This window comes from Balaenoptera acutorostrata, chromosome 13, assembly GCF_949987535.1.
Source record: "Balaenoptera acutorostrata chromosome 13, mBalAcu1.1, whole genome shotgun sequence".
Taxonomy (NCBI): Eukaryota; Metazoa; Chordata; class Mammalia; order Artiodactyla; family Balaenopteridae; genus Balaenoptera; species Balaenoptera acutorostrata.
In genome coordinates, this window is record NC_080076.1 from 56,547,325 (window position 1) to 56,568,540 (window position 21,216).

Genomic DNA, 21,216 nt, shown 5'->3' on the forward strand with positions numbered 1-21,216 from the left:
ATGAGCTGCTTATAAATCTTGGAGATTGATCCTTTGTCAGTTGCTTCATTTGCAAATATTTTCTCCCATTCTGAGTGTTGTCTTTTCATCTTGTTTATGGTTTCCTTTGCTGTGCAAAAGCTTTTAAGTTTCATTAGGTCCCATTTGTTTCTTTGTGTTTTTATTTCCATTTCTCTAGGAGGTGGGTCAAAAAGGATCTTGCTGTGATTTATGTCATAGAGTGTTCTACCTATGTTTTCCTCTAAGAGTTTGATAGTGTCTGGCCTTACACTTAGGTCTTTAATCCATTTTGAGTTTATTTTTGTGTATGGTGTCAGGGAGTGTTCTAATTTCATACTTTTACATGTACCTGTCCAATTTTCCCAGCACCACTTATTGAAGAGGCTGTCTTTTCTCCACTGTATATGCTTGCCTCCTTTATCAAAGATAAGGTGACCATATGTGCGTGGGTTTATCTCTGGGCTTTCTATCCTGTTCCATTGATCTATATTTCTGTTTTTGTGCCAGTACCAAACTGTCTTGATTACTGTAGCTTTGTAATATAGTCTGAATTCAGGGAGCCTGATTCTTCCAGCTCCATTTTTCGTTCTCAAAATTGCTTTGGCTATTCGGGGTCTTTTGTGTCTCCATACAAATTGTGAAATTTTTTGTTCTAGTTCTGTGAAAAATGCCAGTGGTAGTTTGATAGGGATTGCATTTAATCTGTAGATTGCTTTGGTAGTAGAGTCATTTTCACAATGTTGATTCTTCCAATCCAAGAACATGGTATATCTCTCCATCTATTTGTATCAATTTAATTTCTTTCATCAGTGTCTTATAATTTTCTGCATACAGGTCTTGTGTCTCCTTAGGTAGGTTTATTCCTAGCTATTTTATTCTTTTTGTTGCAATGGTAAACGGGAGTGTTTTCTTAATTTCACTTTCAGATTTTTCATCATTAGGGTATAGGAATTCCAGAGATTTCTGTGCATTAATTTTGTATCCTGCTACTTTACCAAATTCATTGATTAGCTCTAGTAGTTTTCTGGTGGCATCTTTAGGATTCTCTATGTATAGTATCATGTCATCTGCAAACAGTGACAGCTTTACTTCTTCTTTTCCGATTTGGATTCCTTTTATTTCTTTGTCTTCTCTGATTGCTGTGGCTAACACTTCCAAAACTATGTTGAATAATAGTGGTGAGAGTGGGCAACCTTGTCTTGTTCCTGATCTTAGTGGAAATGGTTTCAGTTTTTCACCATTGAGAACAATGTTGGCTGTGGGTTTGTCATATATGGCCTTTATTATGTTGAGGAAAGTTCCCTCTATGCCTACTTTCTGCAGGGCTTTTATCATAAATGGGTGTTGAATTTTGTCGAAAGCTTTCTCTGCATCTATTGAGATGATCATATGGTTTTTCTCCTTCAGTTTTTTAATATGATGTATCACGTTGAAGAGGATAAAATAAAATAAAATAAAACTATTACAATAAAAAATAAGAAAAAAAATTAAGAATAAATTTATTAAGAAAAAAATTTTTTTTAATTTTTAAAAATAGATTTATTAATTTTTTATAATAAAAATTAAGAAAAAAATTAAGAAAAAATTTATTAAGAAAAAAAATTTTAATTTTTAAAAATAAAAAATATGGAAAAACAGTAAAAAAATTTTTTTAAATTTCTTAAAATAGGAAATAAGGAAAAATTATTAAGAAAACATTTATTAGGAAAATAAATTTTTTTTAATTAAAAAAAAAAAAAACAAAAACGGACGGACCTAACCTTAGGACTAATGGTGAAAGCAAAGCTATACAGACAAAATCTCACCCAGAAGCATACACATATACACTCACAAAAAAAGGAAAAGGGGAAAAATTAATATATCCTGCTCCCAAAGTCCACCTCCTGAATTTGGGATGATTCGTTGTCTATTCAGGTATTCAACAGATGCAGGCACATCAAGTTGTTTGTGGAGCTTTAATCCGCTGCTTCTGAGGCTCCTGGGAGAGATTTCCCTTTCTCTTCTTTGTTCGCACAGCTCCCGGGGTTCAGCTTTGGATTTGGACCCGCCTCTGCATGTAGGTCGCCTGAGGGCGTCTGTTCCCCACCCAGACACTACGGGGTTAAAGGAGCAGCTGCTTCAGGGGCTCTGGCTCACTCAGGACAGTGGGAGGGAGCGGTACGGAGGAGGCGGGGCGAGCCTGCGGCGGCAGAGGCCGGCATGACGTAGCAGCAGCCTGAGACGTGCCGTGCGTTCTCCCGGGGAAGTTGTCCCCGGATCACGGGAGCCTGGCAGTGGTGGGCTGCACAGGCTCCCGGGAGGGGAGGTGTGGAGAGTGACCTGTGCTCGCACACAGGCTTCCTGGTGGTGGCAGCAGCAGCCCTAGCATCTCCTGCCCGTCTCTGGGGTCCGAGCTGATAGCCGCGGCTCGCGCCCGCCTTTGGGGTCTGCGCTGATAACCGTGGCTCGCGCCAGTCTCTGGAGCTCATTTAGGCGGCGCTCTGAATCCCCTCTCCTTGCGCGCCGCGAAACAAAGAGGCAAGAAAAAGTCTCTTGCCTCTTTGGCAGCTGTAGACTTTTTCCCGGACTCCCTCCCGGCTAGCACCGAAGCCGGAGCCTCAGCTCCCAGCCCCGCCCGCCCCAGCGGCTGAGCAGACAAGCCTCTCGCGCTGGTGAGTGCTGCTCGGCGCCCATCCTCCGTGCGGGAACCTCTCCGCTTTGCCCTCCGCATCCCTGTGGCTGTGCTCTCCTCCGTGGCTCCGAAGCTTCCCCCCTCTGCCACCCGCAGTCTCCGCCCGTGAAGGGGCTTCCTAGTGTGTGGAAACCTTTCCTCCTTCACAGCTCCCTCCCACTGGTGCAGGTCCCGTGCCTATTCTTTTGTCTCTGTTATTTCTTTTTTCTTTTGCCCTACCCAAGTACGTGGGGATTTTCTTGCCTTTTGGGAGGTCTGACGTTTTCTGCCAGCGTTCAGTGGGTGTTCTGTAGGAGCAGTTCCACGTGTAGAGGTATTTCTACTGTATCTGTGGGAAGGAAGGTGATCTCCGCGTCTTACTCTTCCGCCATCTTGCCTCGTCCCCCGATCTTATTCATTTTTAATTAGACATTCATAGACACTGACTTGGCTCTGTTCCTCTGTTAATGTTCTTTTTTTTTTTTAATTACATGTTCTATATAAATTGTCTAAATATTTGCTGCTATTGGATTTTTAATTTTTGGTCTTCTATCTGGCACTTAACAATAGTGTTAATTTATCTGTGGAATCTCTTGGGTTTTCTATGAAGGCAACCAGATTGTCAGTAAATAATAACCTTTTCTTTCTTTCCAATACTTTTATATTTCTTTGTCTTGTCTTTTTGCACTTGAAAGGACTACCAATATATGTTGAATAAAGTCTTAATAGTGAGTATTTTTTTCTTTTGAGAATTTTAGAGGAGTAATTTGGTTTATTATGGTTTTATTTTTCTGTGTTATAAATGTTTAAGTATGCTATTTACTGTAGGTCTACTGGACATCATTTGTCATATTAAATAAGCTGCCTTCTATTTCTAGCTAAGTTTGGATCATAAAAGGGTGTTATGTTTTCTTCCGCATCTGTTAATGACTTAGAGATTCTAACGTTATACTGTTTGCTTTCCTGTGAAACACAGAGTTTTCAATACATTCTATGATTTCATACATTGCTTTAGTGTTTTGATACAGATTTTTGTATCTATATTAATTTTTAAGAAGTGAGCTGTACTCTAAATTTCCTTTTTCTAAAGACTTCTCTGATTTGAGTGCCAAAATTTCACTGGCCTAATAAAATGAGTTTGAGGGATATTGCCTATTTTTCAATTCTCTGAAAATTCTCTGTTCCTTGAAGATTTAGTAGAACTTGCTTTTAAAATTTTTATGGGCCTAGAACATTACAGTGTGTTCATGAGGGTGGTAGGTTTCTCAGTACTGATTCAATTTCTTTAATGATTATAGGTTGATGGTTTTAAAAAATGTGTTCCTGAGCCAGTTTTAACAAGTTGTATTTTTTATAAAAACAGTTAATTTTGAAATTATCGATTAAAATTTTTCATTTTATGCTGTATTTTTAATCAATTATGTATTCCTCATTTCTTTAATGTTAATTTGAGTGGTTCATTTTTCTAGATTTAATGTGCAAGAGACTTTGTTTTAATTTTTATTATTCTTTTCAAGAAGCAGCTTGGCTTTTGTGATCTTCTGTAACATTTATGTGTCCTGTCTCATTAATTGTTTTTCCCTTGTCATAAATATTCCTTTCATCATTTATTTGGCTTTTTCTGGTTTTCTTTTTCTGTCTTCTTAAGATGGAGGCTTACCTCAAAATTTAACCTTTCTTCTTTATAGTCTGTACTTTAAAGTCTATACTTTCCCCTCAAGTTAATACTTTGGCTGTGGGGTAGGCAGAATAGTGCTCCCTGCCCCCCACCAAAGGTGGTGCATCCACATTCTAGTCCCTAGAACCTGTGAATATATTATATTACATAGCAAGGGGAAGTTTACATGGCAGATGGAATTAAGTTTGCTAATTAACTGACCCTGAGTTGTGAAGATTACTCTAGATTAGCCAAGTGGCTAATCCCAACATAATTGCAAAGCTCCTCGTAAGTGAAAGAGAGAGAAAGTCAGAATCAGGTTATGCAATATGAAAATGACTCAACTGCCCATTTCTGGCTTTGAGGGTGGAAGGGGGTCATGAATGAATGAATGCAGGTGACCTCCAGGAACTGGACAAAGCAAGGGAACAGAGTCTCTCCTAGAGCCTCCAGGAGGGAATGCAGCCCTCTGACACAGATTTTAGCTAAGACCCATTTCAGACTTCTGACATACAAAATAGTAAGATAATAATTCATGCTGTTTTAAGCCACCAAGCTTTTTCAATTTGTTACAGCAGCAATAGGAAACTAACAAAGGCAGTATTCTATGAATTATTCAGTTTTGAATATTATGACTCATCTTTGAACCATGAATTTCTTAGAATTATGTTTTTAATTTCTTAGGTATGAGTTTTTAAATTTATCTCTTTGTAATTGGTTTCTATCATTATTACATTAAGATCAGAATACATGGCCTGTATAATACCTATTTTTGAAACATATTGAGAATTGCTTTTTGTCCAAAAATATGATCAATTTTCAGAATGTTCCATGTGTGCAAGAGAAGAATGTGTATTAATTGTAGGAAGCAGAATTTTTGCAGCTTTATTGAAGTAATTGAAATATTAATACAATGAACTGCACGTATTTAAAATGTATAATGTGTTCTTTTTTTATTGAAGTATAGTTGATTTACAATGTTGTGTTAATTTCAGGTGTACAGCAAAGTGATTCAGTTACACACATATATATATATATATATTTTTTCAGATTCTTTTCCCTTTTAGGTTATTACAAAATATTGAGTATAGTTCCCTGTGCTATACAGTAGGTCCTTGTTGGATATCTATTTTACATAGAGTAGTGTGTATATGTCAATCCCAAACTCTCATAGATATGTTCATTTGTGTCATATTTTAGATTCCACATATAAGTGATATTATATGATATTTGTCTTTCACTGTCTGACTTATTTCACCTAATATTATAATCTCTATGTCCATCTACATTGCTACAAATGACATTATTTTATTCTTTTTTTTAATGGCTGAGTAGTATTCTATTGTGTGTGTGTGTATATATATATATATATATATATATATATATACACACACACACACCACTTCTTCTTTATCCGTTCATCTGTCGATGGACACTTAGGTGGCTTCCATGTCTTGACTATTGTGAACAGTGCTGCAGTGAACACTAGGGTGCATGTATCTTTTTGAAATATGGTTTTCTCCGGGTTTATGCCCAGGGGTGGGATTGCAGGGTCATGGTAGCTCTATGGAACATTAATCTCATCTTGCTTTATAACCACCTGCCTCCCCACACATCAACATGCATATAAAATTTCACTATTATCTTCTTCTGGCTCCTTCTTTCCATGTGGACAGAATGACACTATAGGGGTGTTTCTTGCCTTACCCCCTCACTCATTCCTCCTTTGGTAGGATTTGTATTTGTTCAGATCAAGTTTGGCTGTGTGAAATTTTAGCCAATGGAATATAAATAGGTATGACTTGTGCAGCTTCTCAGTGGAAGAGCGATCATGCGGTTTGCATTTATTTGCCTTCTCAGCCGAAGAGGCACCTCTCCATCAGCCAGTAGTGAGACCAGGCGTGAAGTCATTGAGTAGGTCTACAGCTGAAAAACAGCGGGTTTTATAAGATCAAAAAAAATAGAGCTTTCTTACTCTAATCCAATGAGATTTCTGCATTATTTGTTACAGCCACATAACTTCTATTTATCTTGCTGATATACCTTCCGAGAGAAGTGGTAAGTCATCTGATTAGTGAATTTGGGAGAAGGAGTTGAGAATGGTCTGATATGCTCCTTGTTCTTCTTTTTGGCTTTAGGCTGCTTGAAAATGTACAGTTGCTCTTGGCTGGTTGTAAATCTTGGAGTGGCTACCATTTTGAGGAGTAAGTTTGTTTCAGAGTAGATTTTCAAGCTGGTCTAGTTCTACACCTAAACCATATATTCCAAGATATACTGGTTAATGAAAACTGTTGTTTTGATCTCCATCTGCCCAAATCTTTAAAATATTTGTCAACGTATTTCAATTCAGATGGAGAAGAAGGATATTATATAACTCCTTCTGTAACAAGTATTGTTATGCTACACAGTTAATGCTTGTTTATCTCCTTGTTTACCCATGTGTCTGGCATTTCTCTCCCTCATTCTGGATTCAAATGCCTTCTTCATGAAGTCTATCCATTATTTATTCTTTCAGTGAGGGTCAAAAAGGGTAAATTATCTCCATCTATATTTGTCTATATACCCTTACTCTTGGATGATGATTTAGTTGGATATTTAGTTTTTGTTGGACAATTTTCTCTCAGCACATAAGAGAGAGTGTCTTCTCTCATATGTTTTTGCTACTATGAAGCTTGTATTCAATGAAAGTATCATTCCTTTATGGATAAATTTTTCTTTTAATTTAGTTCCTTTTAAAGAATTTTTTTCTTACTTTTGCTTTTCCTCACTCTCCTTACTTTTATCTTACTTGATATTGATAGTTTTGAATCTGAGGATTCTTTTCTTTCATGAATTTTCTGAAAAAAACCTTTTTCTTATCAAATATCTCTCTTTTTTGCTCTCACTCTTAGTCATAGACTCTACTTTTTCATTAAAAAGCTACTATTAATGGGTTAAAACCTATCATCCAGGCTTCTGGATGATATTTTTTAAAATATTTTCTATATTTTAAAAATCTTTTTGATTCATTGCACATCATTCTGTTAATTTTTCTCAAGTCTAACTTCCAGTTCAATAGCTACCTCCTCAGCTGGTGTCCAATTTCATATATCACCCATTTCTTAGGGTTTTGACTCTTCAATAATTTTTTAACATGAATTTTTATTCTTTTACAACGATTCCCCTTTAGTGCTTCAAGTTCCAGGATTTGATTTTGCTAGTGTTTCATATGTGGATTGGTTCTTCATTTTTTATTTTGGGTTCATTTTCAGTGAACTTTTTTTTTTCATTTGTGAATTCCTTGTGGTCTTAGTTATGAGTATTTTACTTCAGAGGGGTTTTGAAAGTAGTTCTTCGAGGAACCCTTGGGCTATCAGCAACTCAAGAAAAAATATTTAAATTATTCCTTGGTATGGGGCTTTCCATTCTACTTATATATAAGAAATTTGAGTTTAGACCCATATGAGACATGGGCCTCGAGTTCTGTATTTCCTCAGGGCACTAATCTTTCTCACCAAGAGCCCTCACAGAGACAAAGGAGCTTCTTGTTATCACCCTGTGTGAAGACTAGAGTTCTTCCTAGTGAACATTTTACTGAGTGTCAAGCCCTTTAAAGTCCTAACTTCATTGAAGGTGGCCCAGCTTCAAATCTTGACCTCACGTGCGCTCAAGATCTATTCCTAAAGAAAGTTAAAATCCATGCCCCTGGTTTCCCAAGCTGGATAAAGACCACGGCTGCTACATTATCACTTCATTTTACTTTCCACATTTCTTTATTTCTTCTTAATTTCTGTCATCTTTGTGTTTTCCTTTCTTTCTTGCAAGCTCAGCTATGCATTAATTTTCACATGATATCCAGCATTTCTTAGGTTTGCGGTGTGTTTTCAGTTATTGTACTAGGTCATTTTGATAAAACTATAGTTTCTACTCTTTTCCTGTTTACCTACCCTTTGTTATGAATCTAACTTCTTTCCTCACTATTGTCTCCTCTGTGCCAAATTTGTGACACTTTCTCTCTCTCTTTTTTTTTTTTTCATTGATCTTACATTCTCTGGGTGATATCCACTGAATACCTCCTTGGATGTGAGAGGCCAAAGGATGATTGAGGAAACATAAGCCTTGGCTTCAGGCTGATATAGGTCTCCAAACAGTTCTATCACTTACAGATGCTGACCGTGTGGTACTTATATAGATGCAAGACAATACATATCTAAAGTATTACACCCTCCACATGCCATTTCTTAATTATCCTGTTCTGACCTTTTCCTTTCCGTGTCATAGGAGTTGCGTTTTCCAGGCATCCTCTTTTTCTCTTGGGGCTAACCAGTAAAATTCCAGTTCTTAGTCTTGAAATATAAGCCTTTCTAATTGCTGGTTTAAAAAAAAAAAAGGCTATAAAGAGTAAGACAAAATATTACCTCTGCAAGAAAAACAGATAATATTCTGCGTCAAAACATTGTTCTTAAGAAGTTTAAATCCAGTAAGGAGACTTTGTAAAACCCCCAGACTTCTGATATTGTTGTTGTGTCTTATTAAATTAACCCTTAAACTCTAAGAGGTGTATAATTCCAACTGATTGCTTTACTTAATAACATAGTGTCCTGAAATAACATTTAAATGGATATCTCTGTTTTCTCAAAGGTATAAATACTTGAGGCTTTTCTTTGAAAAGCCAGAAATTGATTATTGGTGTTTCCTTTTTTCTCACATGAATGGAAGGAATAAATGAAATGACACATTATATTTTTTATTTAAACAGATTTTGAGAGTCTTATCGAAACCCAAATTTTAATCTCTATATGTTGAAAAAAATTACCTTCCACACAGGGCAGTTAGATAACATAATGATAAATTGATAGAATACATAGGAAACACCTCGGCTGTAGCCGACTTGTGGTGGATGCTGTTTCATTCTCACCCCGATGCTTGTTTGTTGATGGTACTCTTGTGACTTCTGAGCCGTTTCTCTTTCTCAGTTCTCCTTTTATTCTGACAATTTATCTTTTATCAATAGTTGTTGTTATTGTTGTTATTGTCTTTGTTCTGTGGAAACTTCTTTCTTTTCCTTCCCCTAAATTATATGTGTCTCCCAAAGGATGATATTGGCTTTACATGCTTCTTTTTCCCCATCTCGCCTTTGGAAAGATGTTCAAAACTATAGTTCAAAGTTATTAGGAGGAATGGATGACACCTCGCCCCCAATTCATGTTGGATGTGTGTCATCTCACCTGCTATCATTTTGCATTTGATGTCACTAAGGGCCCATGTACAATGCCTCCCAAAGAAACATTGTTTAAACATATAACTATTCAGCAATAAAAAATTAACTGACAAGATAATACTTTCGGTGAAGAGGATTTTTTGCTCTTAAAGAACACAGAACATCAAACAGGACTAAAGGAGAATTTTTTTTTTTTTTTTTTTTTTAGGCTGAAGTGCAACTACGTACAAACTTCCATCACCTTTATGGTGAAACTGCTTCTGGGCTGAATGTGAGTAAGTAGCTGTTCTTTTGAAAGTCTATGAACTTAGACAGTTAAGAAAAGAATAATGGGTTTTGTCCCTCTAGTGATTCTAAATGATTAACATGAAGCTAAAATGTGTTATTTTCTATTCCTTAATTTTTTACTTGGCTGGGAAAGTGAACTAAGTTTTCTGAGGTTTAAATGTATTCACCTTGTGGAGAGGTTACCGATTATTTTTTCACCATAAATTATATATCAGTGCTTTATTACTGGCCCTGAAATTACAATTCATAAAATTAGAAAAACAAAGTCATCAATCACTACTAAAAATGACAAATAAAAGGTCAATAAATCAATAGTTGTATTATCAGAAAGAGATATTAATTGCCAAAAACTCTAATTCTAAAGCACACTTGTTCTTAGGGTGAAATCGTCTCTGAAGTATATTCTATGCATACTTTGCTGTGTAAAAAGGGCACTGAAGTGCAGGAAAAAGAACAAAAGCATACATAGAGTATGTTGATTTCTCTAGGCTGGTCTTTCTACGTCTGGCCCTTAACATAATCATGGTGTTGCGTCCAGCAAAAATCTTTCTTCAAATACACACAAAGATGATTTTAAGTACAGGTAATTTAACTTTGCATAATTGGATGTTGATCACATTAATCAGTTGTTCACAATTGGGATTCCACCTTGGAGACACCTGGGGAATATGTTTTTCAACATATTTATAGTAAGAATCCATCCCTGGGTTTTTTACTTGATAGGCCTCCTGTGAGGTTTAGCCAAGGGTATTTTGAAAAATTTCCCATATGTTTGGCTATACACTAGAGATTAATAGCATGGGTATAAAATTATTCTTTCAGAACATATATCACTAGTCTTCTCTTTTGGATAAAATGGTTTATTTTGAAAGGGAGCAGTGAATATTGCATTGGATAACCTTGGGTATATTCTGTTTTTTTCAAGGGCAACATTAATATCCATCTGTATTAGGAAGAGAAAAGAAAAAGGAAAACAAATTTGAGGGGAAATTCACTATTTTATAAGTTTAAAATACCATGACATATTTTAGACATTCAACATGTGTAGAGAATGATATAAATTATACATGTATATAAGTATAAATATACATTCCTATTACTCAGATTAAGAAACAAAATTTAAAAAATCACATGAAACCTCTTTAATTCACTACTTCAATTGGATTTACCTTCCTCTTTCAAAAGGAAAACACTGTCATAATTTGGAGTTTCTCATACTTTTTTATATATTTACTAAATATGTATGAATTCATAATCAATATAGAGTAATGTTTTACATGTTTTTAAATTCACAAAATAGAACCTGAATGCATCTTCTTCCAATTTATATCTTTGCTCTAAATTATGTTTGTGAGATTTATCTTTGTTGATAGAAAGAGTGCCAGACCATTCAATGATCATTGCTACCTATTTTTCATTAGATGAATTGAGTATAATGTATATATCTATCTTTCTTTTTTTTTTTTTAACATCTTCATTGGAGTATAATTGCTTTACAATGTTGTGCTAGTTTCTGCTGTATAACAAAGTGAATCAGCTATACATATACATATATCCCCGTATCTCCTCCCTCTTGCGTCTCCCTCCCACCCTCCCTATCCCACCCCTCTAGGTGGTCACAAAGCACCGAGCTGATCTCCCTGTGCTATGCAGCTGCTTCCCACTAGCTATCTATTTTACATTTGGTAGTGTATATATGTCCATGCCACTCTCTCACTTCGTCCTAGCTCACCCTTCCCCCTCTCCGTGTCCTCATGTCCATTCTCTATGTCTGTGTCTTTATTCCTGTCCTGCCCCTAGGTTCTTCAGAGCCAATTTTTTTTTTTTTTTTAGATTCCGTATGTATGTGTTAGCATACGGAATTTGTTTTTCTCTTACTGACTTACTTCACTCTGTATGACAGTCTCTTAGTCCATCCACCTCACTACAAATAACTCAATTTCATTTCTTTTTATGGCTGAGTAATAGTCCATTGTATATATGTGCCACATCTTCTTTATCCATTCATCTGTCGATGGACACTTAGGTTGCTTCCATGTCCTGGCTATTGTAAATAGAGCTGCAATGAATATTTTGGTACATGACTCTTTTTGAATTATGGTTTTCTCAGGGTATATGCCCAGTAGTGGGATTGCTGGGTCGTATGGTAGTTCTATTTGTAGTTTTTTAAGGAACCTCCATAGTGGCTGTATCAATTTACATTCCCACCAATAGTGCAAGAGGGTTCCCTTTTCTCCACACCCTCTCCAGCATTTATTGTTTATAGATTTTTTGATGATGGCCATTCCGACTGGTGTGAGATGATCCTCATTGTAGTTTTGATTTGCATTTCTCTAATGATTAGTGATGTTGAGCATCCTTTCATGTGTTTGTTGGCAATCTGTATATCTTCTTTCGAAAAATGTCTATTTAGATCTTTTGCCCATTTTTGGATTGAGTTGTTTGTTTTTTTGATATTGAGCTGCATGAGCTACTTGTATATTTTGGAGATTAATCCTTTGTCACTTGCTTTGTTTGCAAATATTTTCTCCCATTCTGAGGGTTGTCTTTTTGTCTTGTTTATGGTTTCCTTTTTTGTGCAAAAGCTTTTAAGTTTCATTAGGTCCCATTTGTTTCTTTTTGTTTTTATTTTCATTTCTCTAGGAGGTGGGTCAAAAAAGGATCTTGCTTTGATTTATGTCATAGAGTGTTCTGCCTGTTTTCCTCTAAGAGTTCGATAGTGTCTGGCCGTACATTTAGGTCTTTAATCCATTTTGAGTTTATTTTTGTGTATGGTGTTAGGGAGTGTTCTAATTTCATTCTTTTACATGGAGCTGTCTAGTTTTCCCAGCACCACTTATTGAAGATGCTTTCTTTTCTCCATTGTATATTCTTGCCTCCTTTATCAAAGATAACGTGACCATATGTGCGTGGGTTTATCTCTGGGCTTTCTATCCTGTTCCATTGATCTATATTTCTGTTTTTGTGCCAGTACCATACTGTCTATCTTTCTTTTAGTGGACAGTTAAGTCGCTCTTTTTTCCAGTTTTTCCTATTATAAACAATGTTACAATAAGCATTTATGTACATGTCTCTAGGCTATACATGTAGAATTGGATGTGTTGGATCATAAGATACAGGTGGCTACAGCTTTATTAGATATTAGCCATCTACTCTCTCCCAAGGATGATGTGTAATTTGCACTCTCATCAGTGTGTAAGAATTCATATTGCTCCACATCTTCTCCAACGTTTGAATTGTCTGACTTTACATTTTACCAACTGAATGAGTAAGAATTAATATCCCATTTTGCTTTGAATATCAAGTTACCTGACTACTAGTGAGATAAGTATGTTTTATATTTAATGATCATTTATATTTTCTCTTTATAAGTCAATTGTCTATTCCTGTAGTTTGCATATTTTCTATTGTTTTTTCCTTACTGATTTACAGGAGTTTCTGATACATTTCTATCTCTATATATTACAAGATTGGTTATTTTCTGGAAAGGTTGGCTTCTTTCAAGATTACTTTTATTTTAAAGAATTCATCATAGCATGAGCTTGCTCTCTGTAAGTTCAAATTTTGTTCTAAGAGTGTGGATCCAATGGTCAGGGATGAACCCATATTAACCAAGCTCACAATATTTATAAAGTAATGTATAAATGTTCAATGTCAGTGTATTTATTATTTCATAAGGCGTGACCTTTAGAGTTGGCAGAAATAGGTTCAAATCCTGATTTTACATCACACCAACTATAGGACTAGAAGGTCAGCTCCATGAGGACAAGAATTTTTGTCCCTTTTGTTAACTGCTCTGTACCTAGAACTCTGCATATGCCTGGCACATAATAGACACTCAATAATAATAATTTTGTGTATGGATCTGGTGTGCAGGTACCTTTTCTCATTTGTTTCACTCATGGAGCCTCTTGTGCATGGATACAGAGAAATTCTACATTTTAATATAAAAAGTTAACTTTCTCTTTCATGTGGATTATATTTTCCAACATCCTTTAAAAAAACCTTCCTTAGACCAAGTTCATAAAGATATTGTTCTGTATTTTCTTCTATGAATTTCACTTTTTCTCACAATTAGCTCTTTCATCCATCTGGAATTAATTACTAATTTATGGCAAAATAAGTTTCCAACTAGTCTTCTCCATATGCTAACAGGTTGCCCCAGTATCATTTTTTGATTGGTTTATTCTTTTCCACTCCCATTAACCATATTGCTGGAATTTCTTCTGCTATAATAAGGCAAAAGGAATAAATCAAAATTGTAAGAAATGGAAGCAAACCAGAAAAACAAAAAATCAAGAATGTCATTGTTTGTAAATGACAATACAAAAGTTCTAGAGACTCTACACACTACTTATGAGAAATAAAAATGAAGTTTATCATGGTTGATGGCTAAAAAAGTCAGTGTACTGAAATTATTGTATTTCTATATCCTGACAAACATTTAACATTAATGAATTTGTTTAAGGATATCATTTATAAATAGACATCTCACAGAAAGAAAAGCAGCCCTTAACTAGATGAAAAGATGCTCAGCTCCACTCACAAATAAGAGAAATGCAAAAAACAATGGGAAATTAAGGTGTTTGAGAAGTTTTTAAGAAATGCTTAAACAAAATGGTAAATATCTATATTTAATAGCTATAACAATATTGGATACTATAATTTCTGAGTCCTTTCATTTGAAAAATAAATAAAGAAAAAACTATTACACAATAATAAATATCTGTTCATTTAGAGAAAAAATATTTACACTCAGGATGTTTCCTTGTGATTCACTGACCTACTATGTGAGATTGACTTCACACAAAACCTAGGAAAATTGTCTTTATTGATCATAGTTATGTACGGGTTTAACTAAAAATAGCATATAAATCAAGACCAGTTTGATAGTGAATCAATATTTTACCCAACAACTAAGCTGAGCTACAATCTGAAAAGAAATTTTCAGAAATATTTGACACCATACAGAGAATTGCCCTCTTGTGATCTCTAGATAAAAATGGATGCTGTAATAGATTTTATCATAATGGGGTTTTCCACAAGCACTGCAATACCTGGCATTTTTCTATGAGCAAAATCAGATTAAAGTAGACACGTGGTCAGCTTTAGAAAGGGATTTGTATGGGAGTACAGCGTGGGAGGAAAGGAAAAGGACATTCCCTCCAGGTTATGCCTTTGGAAGCCTTAAGAATATTAGGGCTTGCTTGTGTTCCTTTCTCCCTAGTTTTTGTGTATCTAGTGTAGGTTTTTAAAGTATGGTTACCACGTGGTTTATCTATGATGACCTACAACTATATCTACTTTTTTTTTTAACATCTTTATTGGAGTATAATTGCTTTATAATGTTGTATTAGTTTCTGCTGTACAACTGTGTGTGTGTGTGTGTGTGTGTGTGTGTGTGTATACACAAGTTGATGCTTGAACAACAAGAGGGTTAGGGGCTCCGACCCTTTGCATAGTCAAAAATCCTTCTATAACTTTACAGTCATTTTTCCATATCACTGATTCAACCAACCTTAATAAAAATAATATAAATTGTAAAAAAAAAAAAAAAAGAATGTTAGGGCTGATTTTATGACTTTGGGGCCCAGACTGGCTGACTCTTATAACTTGAGTCACCACTCAGATTCCTGGGCCCTATGGTAGTGCAAATTCCTTAGTGCATATAACTTTGGCTGGTCATTTTTTATGATTCACCATTCCCTAAAAATAGCATTATTTCAGAAACTTTTAGGCACAGGTATTTGTACCATTTGGGATTGCACCATGAGTATTCTGTATATTGTTGGCTTCAGCTACTGGCAAGCAAATTAGTTATTCTCCAGTTCTTATGTGAACAACATCCTATAAGCTCCCCCTAATTGGATTAGAAAATAAAGCTCATTTTCACATCTTGGAACAAGGCAATTTGATTAAATTAAATTGTGCATGGCAAAAATCGATAAAACTCATCAATTCAAATCAATCAGTTCTAATAAACAGACAATCTGGTTAAAGGAAAAAAATAGGAAAGCAGTTAAAACTATAGCAATTTTTAACCTGTCCTCTGCTGATTCATTCAAAGTTTCAAAATCCAAAATGTATGTAGAGGAAAACACAAGGTAGTTTAACTGTGGTTCTTTCATAGTCATGATGTCTAGCTTTGCTTCTGCGATTATTAAAAGAAAGTTACTGTCTTTCACAAGTAGCTATAACAAATATGTGCAGGAACAGAATTAAATAGAGAAATCCCAAACTGTAACTGTATAGGATATATACATTAATATATATTATATGTATCATATATATTATATAATATATTATTAATATATATATTTTTACTAGAACCTCATAATCAGTCAACTAAGTAATTAATGTCAACCCACCTTGTTACACCAGCTTTACTACATAAGTGGTCCTTTATTAATTAATTGTTTAAAAATTATCTAACATGGACAGAGACAGTTTGGGTGTATACGTTAAATCATGACCTAAACTCCACAAGTTACATATGTGTTCCATTCAGGCAGAGTAATAACAAAAAGCCTTCACAGGTACATGTTGTTGGAAATAACTATTATTCTTCTATGCTGTTGTGTTTTCAGAAGCTGGCAAAGGATTGATGTCAAAGGTTTGATAGTTGGTGGGGTCAGCATGGCAGGGCCTGAGGACGAACTGAGTAGACTGAGGCAAGCAAAGCAGTTACTAATGTTGAAACCAATATCCCTACAAGCCCATATTCCTCTATTTGGCTACCTGCTTAGGTCTATAGGGGAGCCATCAATTTTTCTTTTCTGAAACTGATCGTTTATCTAAATTGATATATGTCAACTTTCAACTATGCCTGTCATTGCAAAGATCCTTTACTTGGATAAAAATTGACAAGACAAAATAGACCCTGTGCCAAAGATCCCTGAAAGGCACCTGGTAGAGATGGTAAGATTTCGCTGACAGTCTGGCCAGACCCAAGACATCAGGTGGGCACAAGGCATTTTGCCGAAACCCATCTGCAGCCTGCCCTGCTCGTGGCAGGTATCGCCCTAGCAAATGCTTCAGTCAGCCATCCCCTCCACACCCCCATCCCCGTCCAGCTCCCGCTTGTCCTTTCCTGCTGCCTCCTCCTCCTGGGACGCAGATCATTTCTCTACGAAGAGTACCCGGTTCACCAAAAGCCATGTCTTTTTAACAGTGTTTCAAAGGAGGCTTGATCTAGCTGCTTTTCCAAACAGCAATGCAGATATGAAACTCTGCAGCTGAGAAAGGATTTCGCCCCAGGAGAAGCTCACCTCCAGAGCACTTAGTGTGGCTCTTTTCTTATCATTTTCTCAGCTCCCAACTGTAAGAGACTTAAACCCCTCAAGTTGCTTTGGGATTGAAGAAAACAAGCATGAATCAAAGCCATGTCTTTTGAAGAGAAGGCTGAAAACTAAAATAAAATTTCTTAAGAGGAAGAAAAAGCAATCTGGAAATGAAAGTCAGAGGATTAAGAGCCAGAAGAAAAAGATTAAGAGCCAGAATGACTTGACTTGAAAAGTCAAGTCATTCATTGTCCTGCTGTCAATAGAGACTTTCCAGACAGAGGGAAGAGAATTCACATTTATGGACGACCTACTATGTAGCCCATTGGCTCTCTCTGTGTGATTTCATTTAATGCTCTCTACCAGGTATTTATTAATATCCCTCAGATGAGTACAAAATCACAGGCTTAGAGAGGTTAAGTACCTCGCTCAAAAATCATGCAACTGCAAGATATTGGTTCCATTAAAATGCATCTTTCTTCTATTTTACACGATGAGAATAGAGCTCATTTATCAAATGTTAACTTGCTATAGTATATTAACAATTTATTGCATGTAGGGCTCCTATTAATATCTGTGATAATAAACTATTAATACTATTATACCCTTACTTATCAGCTCTAAATGGAGATTGTCACAAATGACTATACTATAAACTAAAGGACATAATATTCAGTTCCAAAATGCCTATCATAATAAGTAAAAGTGGCAAAAAAATCACAAATCAGGTAATAAAAATTCCTTATAAAATGTGGAGGAACAAGGAATCTACTTTTGGTAGAAGTGTCCAATAGCGTATTTAGAGCATAATTTAGCAAGACTTAGAGAATTTACATATGCATATACCTAACATGACCATATAATTTATTGTTAAAACTGAAACACTGTTTCAGAGGGAATAGTAAATGTAATACAAAGTAAAAGCTGTTATGGACTGAATGTTTGTGTACCCACTAAATTCATAATGTTGAAGCCTTAACCCACAGTGTGTTTGTATCTACAGATGGGACCTCTAAGGAAGTGATTAGGGTTAGATGTGGTCATAAGTGTCGGGCCCTGATCTGATAGGATTAGTGTCCTTATAAGAAAAGACACAGAGAGCTCCCTCACTTTTTCTGTGCACGCATAAAGGAGAGGTCATGTGAGCACAGAGAAAACAAATGTCTGCTACCCAAAGGGAGAGTTCTCACTAGACACTAATTCTGTCAGCACCTTGATTTTGGACTTCCAGTCTCCAGAATGGTGAGAAGATAAATTTCTCTTGTTTAAGCCACCCGGTCTATGGTATTTTATCATGGTGGCCTGAGCAGACCAAGAGTGAAAAATAGAAGAGAACATAACTGCCCCACATGTACCTCAGTACCTAGCAATCATGGCCCTGGGTATCCATTTCTGTTAAATTTTCACTCTCCATTAGGAGAGTGAGGTTGATTACTCATCACAGCATTGTTTGGGGTAAGGTATGAGAATTTCTGAGTTAAATTTATACACAAAAACATGACTAGATCTCAAAAAACAAAATGATGAGTAAAAAAAGAAGGAAACATAATAGAATTTATACTATGGTGTCATATTTATAAATTGAAAAATATACAGCCAGAAAATCACTAGGAATATAATATTGATCTATCTACCTACCTACCTATCTATCTATCTATCTACACATGCACAGGCACATGCACACACAATATTATATTATAGGAAGAGATGGGAACGATGGATGAAAAATAATAAAATAATTCCCTAAAGAGTCTGACATTAGTATGACCTGAACAGATAATGATTCACTCAATTTCATGCACCTTAGCTCCACCTCCACATACAAAAAACAATAAACTATTAGTTTTTCACAGTGTTCAATGTTATTAGAGACACGAAAAATGAACTAAAATAAAAAGCTTTAAGTAAAATTTGTTGATTTATTGATAAAGTATCTATAACCCCCTTGTAATGCAGTACAGAGTATAGGAGGTCAATACATTAATAATTGTTTTTGATTTTCTGTTGTAATTTTCAATTTTCAGTGAGATATATCACCAATGACAATTCATTTCTGCAAAAGTTTTATGAAAAATGCAAGTAGCAAGCAGAATAGATTCTTGAAAAATTTTTCATAAAACCAAGATAGCTAAGTCTCAAAACATATTTGGGGTTTGGAATTGTCTCAATTATGGGCAATGTAAGTACATAAGCCATAATCACAGACAGTTTGTTTATTTGTTTGTTTGTTAACCTGGAAAGGTACTATCTAAATTGATGGGCTATCTTATTCATCACACATGCCTTTAAATGATGTTTTGATAATTACCAAAATCAAAACCTCTTTTGTTGATTGATTGCAAAATTGCTCCGATTCTTCAACTCCTCCTTATCCATGGCCTTTGAAACGTGACTTTGCAGCTTTCTCCCATCAAGATGTGGACTCTTTTCCCTAACCCTTGAGATGGAGTGATGTTATGACATCTTTAACCAACAGAAAGCAATGGAAGAGGCAATATGACAGTTTCAAGCCAGCTGTGACTCTCAGAATCCCGCCGCTATAATAGCAACAAGTTCGGGCTAGCTTGCTGGAAAATGTTAAGACCGCATGGCGCAGAGACTAGCCATCCCAGGTGGAGCCAGACAGACCCCCATTTTCATACGATTTAAAGACTCTTTTGATGACAGGACACAACACAATGACACTCAGAAGAAAAGCAAGTTTTTTGTTGTTGTTGTTACTTACAGCTCCAGACAAGAGAAGGCAGCCATGCAGAGCTTAATCATAGACAGCTAGAGGAAGCATTTGGCACTTTAAATAGTCTGCCTGAAAATCTCTAGCCAGATCCATGATCTCTTTCAATTTTTCACGTTATCTGCAGGTGTTGGTGTAGCCAAACTTTCTATTACAACATAGCAAGTATTGCTTTTTCGCCAGCCTCCAAAAATTATAACCTCCCTTTCTTCCATTTTACACCAACATCTTCAGCTTCTGCTTACTGCTAGCTTCCAAGACAAGAACATGGTTTAGGTATGAGTTATGACTGCAACCCACTTCTAAGTATAAATTTCTGTCCAATTATCTGATGCCACTCAACAGCCTTATTGTTAGGCTAGTATACCATTTCCTTTAAGATATTTAAACTTTGAAGATAGTTGATGGAGATACTTTGAGACCACTATGGTCTGGAAAAGTAGTTTGGGAAATACTATTATACACCTAGATTAGTAGATGGATAGTAGATATTTCATTGTTTCCTGTTAAACTGCCTTCTGTTCAGAAATATCATAGCTGAGGTTGCATCTGTGTAAGAGGAGCAGCAGTATTCTTCTTTATTTTCATTCCTTTCCCTGAAATTTATCACAGAATTTTTTAAAAATATGCTTTACAAAAAGAAATAAGATGTTCTTTCTGGTCTGATGAGTAATTTCTAGAAACCCTCTCAATGTCATTTGATCAATAGAAAGAGTTTTAAAGAAGATATTTTCCTAACGTAATAAGATCAAATAAGCTTCAACTGTGAGATGGCACATCTACTCAATTCTGTGTCTCTTAGTTTGATAATATACGCCCCTGGTATCAAGCAAGGCCGGAATACACCAGGTGGCCGTTAATGTAACTTCTGTCATTTATTTCTCTTGATAGTCAGTCTATGAGGAGCACTGGGAATTTCACATTGGAACTGAAAATTGGTTGTTTTATTTTTAAATCATTAACTTTTTAGTGTCAGTCAGAACTTAACAGATGGCCTCTATAAATTAGTCTAGGGATGTAACAAAAAAATACTTTAGTATAAAGCCAGATGGTTTTGACCTCCACAGCCATGAGTTGGGCTAAAATAACAGAAAAGAAATCTAGAAACAAGAAAGCAAATGCATATTCAGCTGCAATCTGTGGGTATTTTTTGTGTGTTTGTTTATGTAACAGTTTATATGGAGCTGTCATCTGAATGAACAAGGGACAGCAGATGATTTTATAGAGTTGGAGCCATACTGAAACATTTTTTGATGATTTAATGATTTTTAGGGAAATTAGAGTGTTCTTTTTCAGTGTACTAAAAGGAAATATCATACTAAATTTAGGGACCACACGTCAAAGAGTATGGAACTCCAGATCAACCCTTAAATGGCACAGGATGAATAGCGACCATGTATGTGCACT

The 21,216-nt window shown here is 35.6% G+C and overlaps 1 long non-coding RNA gene across 5 annotated transcripts in view; it reads left to right on the forward strand.

Annotated features, from left to right (window-relative positions):
• The first annotated feature begins 2,216 nt into the window (after nt 1-2,216).
• Nucleotides 2,217-21,216, forward strand: part of LOC130704610 (uncharacterized) — a 169,063-nt gene continuing 150,063 nt past the window's right edge. For 2 of the 5 annotated variants that reach the window (XR_009005032.1, XR_009005034.1), the window contains exons 1-2: nt 2,217-2,651; nt 9,716-9,778. This is a non-coding gene — a long non-coding RNA (uncharacterized LOC130704610). Of the gene's footprint in view, nt 2,652-2,711; nt 2,840-2,904; nt 2,985-9,715; nt 9,783-21,216 lie in introns of those variants that run through there. The other 3 variants (XR_009005033.1, XR_009005036.1, XR_009005035.1) reach the window with 3 other exon arrangements.